Source organism: Bos mutus, chromosome 12 (genome assembly GCF_027580195.1).
Source record: "Bos mutus isolate GX-2022 chromosome 12, NWIPB_WYAK_1.1, whole genome shotgun sequence".
NCBI classification, from domain to species: Eukaryota; Metazoa; Chordata; class Mammalia; order Artiodactyla; family Bovidae; genus Bos; species Bos mutus.
The window spans coordinates 11268973-11272716 of NC_091628.1; positions in this window are offsets into that span (position 1 = coordinate 11268973).

Genomic DNA, 3744 nt, shown 5'->3' on the forward strand with positions numbered 1-3744 from the left:
TTTAGCATCATTCCTTCCAGAGAAATGCAAATCAAAACTACAATGAAGTACCATCTCACACCAGTCCGAAAAGTACCATCTCACACCAGGCCATCATTAAAAATAACAAATGCTAAAGGGGGTGTAGAGAAAAGGGAACCAACTCTCCTACACTGTTGGTGGGAATGCAAATTGGTGCAGCCACTATGGAAAACAGTATGGAGTTTCCTCAAAAAAACTTTAAAAAGAGTTGCCATATGACCCACAAACCATATATCCAGACAAAACTGTAATTCAAAAAGATACATGCACCCGCTATGTTCACAGAAGCACTATTCACAATAGCCAAGACATGGAGGCAACATAACTGTCCATCAACGAGTCGATGATGTGGTGCGGCATTTTCATATATATACATGAAAGCTACCCCCCTGGAGAAGGGAATGGCCACCCACTCCAGCAGTCTTGCCTGGAGAAAACCAAGGACAGAGGAGCCTGACAGGCTATAGTCCTTTGAGTCACACTGAGTCAGACACAACTGAGTGATTAACACTTTTTTTCATGAAAATTACTCAGCCATAAAAAAAGAAGGAAATAATGCTATTAGCATCTACATATATAGACTTAGAGATAATCATACTAAGTGAAGTAGATCAGAAAGAGAGACAAATACCATACAATATCACTTATAGGCAGAATCTAAAAGAGGACACAAATAAACTTGAAGTGAAAGTCGCTCAGTCGTGTTGGACTCTTTGCAACTCCACAGACTATACAGTCCATGGAATTCTCAAGGCCAGAATACTGGAGTGGGTAGCATTTCCCTTCTCCAGAGGATCTTCCCAACCAAGGGATCAAACCCAGGTCTCCCACTTTGCAGGCAGATTCTTTACCCACTGAACCACCAGGGAAGCCAAATAAGATTACCCTGTTGTTATGGTTGTCACTAAGTCGTGTCCAACTCTCTGTGACACCATGGACTGCAGCACAGCAGGCTTCCCTGTCCTCCACCATCTCCTGGAGTTTGCTCAGATTCACGTCCATTAAGTTGGTGATGCCATCCAACCATCTCATCCTCTGTCGCCCCCTTCTCCTCCTGCCCTCAATCTTTCCCACCATCAGGATCTTTTCCAAACGTATCTCCTAGGAAATAGAAACAGACTCACAGATATAGAGAACAGAATTTTGGTTGCCAGGGTGGCAGGGGGAGTGAACTGGGAGTTCGGGATTTGCAGATGCAAACTATTATATATAGAATGGATAAGCAGCAAGGTCCTATTGTACAGCACAAGGAACTACACTCAATCTCCTGTAATAAACCAGAGTGGATAGGACATTTGCTTTGTCAAATAAATTTGTTATCATATTAGGCTCAAAAATATTTTAAAATATCTTGTAGTCAATAAAAAGCAGGCATTAAAAAAGTAAAAATATTTAAAAACCATAATGGAAAATAAAAATATATATATATATATATATATATATCTCTAGTTAAATTAAAAAGCGCTCTAAAATGAGCTCTCCTTGGGGACTTCCGTGGTAGTCCAGTGGTTAAGACTCTGTGCTCACAATACAGGGGCCACAGGTTTGATTTCTGGTCAGGGAACTTAGGTCCCTCAGACTGCAGCAAGAATAAAAAATAAAGTGGGAGAGAGCCTTTCCTGTGGTTTTGGATTGATCTGCAAGATACACTGTTAGGTAAAAAAAGCAGCAAGATTCAGAAAAGAAAGAAAGGTGTGCTGGTTAAAGACAAAAGATTTCGTGCCAGACTAACCATTGGCCAAATCCTATTTTGTACCAAATGGACCTTGGTAAGAACTCAGGGAAGTTATTTAATCCCTCTGTGCCTCCATTTTCTTAGGTAAAATGGATTTTTTTAGAACAGTTTTTTTAAGTTCACAGCAAATTTGAAAGGAAGGTACAGGGAGTTCCTCTGTGGACCTGTCCCTACACACGCACAGACTCCAGCGTTACGGATATCCTTCACCGAGTGGACACTGTTTACAGCTGATGGACCCATGCTGACACCTCACAATCACCCTGGGTCTGTAACTTCCATTAGCATTCACTCTTAATATTGTACTGGTCTCAGATATTCAGTTCCAGGGTTGTGGCTGTGATTGGTTGCTTGTTTTCATTTTATTCTTTTGCATTTCACTTTGGGACGTGAAATGGACATACCTTCAAGCTAGCTGCTAACTTGACAATGTCCAGTCTACTGATGAGCCCATCAAAGCCATTCTTCATTTTACAGTGTCTTGTGTTCTTGGTTTTTTTTGTTTTGTTCACGTCTTGTGGCATGTGATATCTTAGTTCCCTGACCAGGGACTGAATTCATGCCCCCTTCATTAGAAACACAGAATCTTAACCACTGGATCGCCAGGGAGGTCCCCATCTTTACAGTGTTTTTATTTCTAGCATTTCCTTTGGATTCAGTGACTTTCCATCCCTGTGTTTACATTACTCATCTGTTCCTGCATGTTGCCCACTTTCTCCATTAGAGCCATTAGCACATGAATCATAGTTATTTTAAATTTTGTTCAGATAATCCCAAAACCTCTGCCCTATTTGTGCCTGTTTCTGCTGCTCACTTTGTCTCTTCAGACTGTGTTTCTATCTTTTAGCGTGCCTTTTAATTTTCCATTGAAAGCCACATAAGGTATATTGGATAAAAGAAAGAAGTAAGCAGAGCTGCAGTGCGCGATTTTATGTTTATTTACTAGGAGTTAAGCAGCGTTTTTATGTTTCCTAGAGCTGTAAGTGGGTTTCTGAGGTAATACTAGTGGTAAAGAACCCGCCTGCCAACGCAGGAGACGTGGGTCCGATCCCTGGGTCTGGGAGATCCCCTGGAGAAGGACATGGCAACCCACTCCAGTATCCTTGCCTGGGAAATCCCATGGACAGAGGAGCCTGGCAGGGTGCACTCCATGGGGTCGCAAGAGTTGGAGGTAACTGAAGTGACTTAGCACGCACGCACGCAAAGCTGTGTCAGCATTTCAATTTGCACAAGTGCCCTTGCTTTGTTTCCCCTGTTGTCTTGGGTTTCTCTAGAAATTCCCCACCCCACTTTTTTTTTTAAAGATTGGATTATTATTTTGTCTTACTAAAAAAAAAACATTGGATTATTTTATTATTTTGTTTTACTTTATCTCATTTTATTGGCTGCACAGCATGTGGGATCTTAGTTCTTTGAACAGGGATTGAACTCACACCAACTGCTATGGAAATGCTGAATCTTAACCACTGGACCGCCAGGGAGAGTCCCCTAGAAATCCTTCCTCAATAGAATGTGAGCCTTGCTTTTCTTTCAGCTGTGACCCACCGTTACTATACAGGAACCTCATCAACACGGTGGGAACGAAAGCAGTCTATAACCTGCCTGATGAGTAAGTCTCGGTCTTTCTGTGAGCCTGTTGCCCTGGGTTGTGACCTTCACAAATGCTTCTCAGCTTCCCCTTTTCCCCACTTAGGTGACACGGGAGACTGGAGGGGACTGGAATTGGCTGTTTCCCTCGTCCTACATTAGCTATGGCTCTGATAAAACAATTTCCCTTGACAGCTGGTCTTAATGTGCAAAAGTGAAGCTCTCAGGGGTATTTCAAAACACTACTTTTTCCCCTTTTGCACATTTCAAAAGAGTTAATTTTCCCTGGCCAAACAAGAGGGAACTTTTCTCACTATGGTCTCACTACGGGGCACCTTTGGTGCATGCGTGCTCAGTTGTGTCTGACTCTTCGTGACTCTTTGGACTGTAGACTGCCAGGA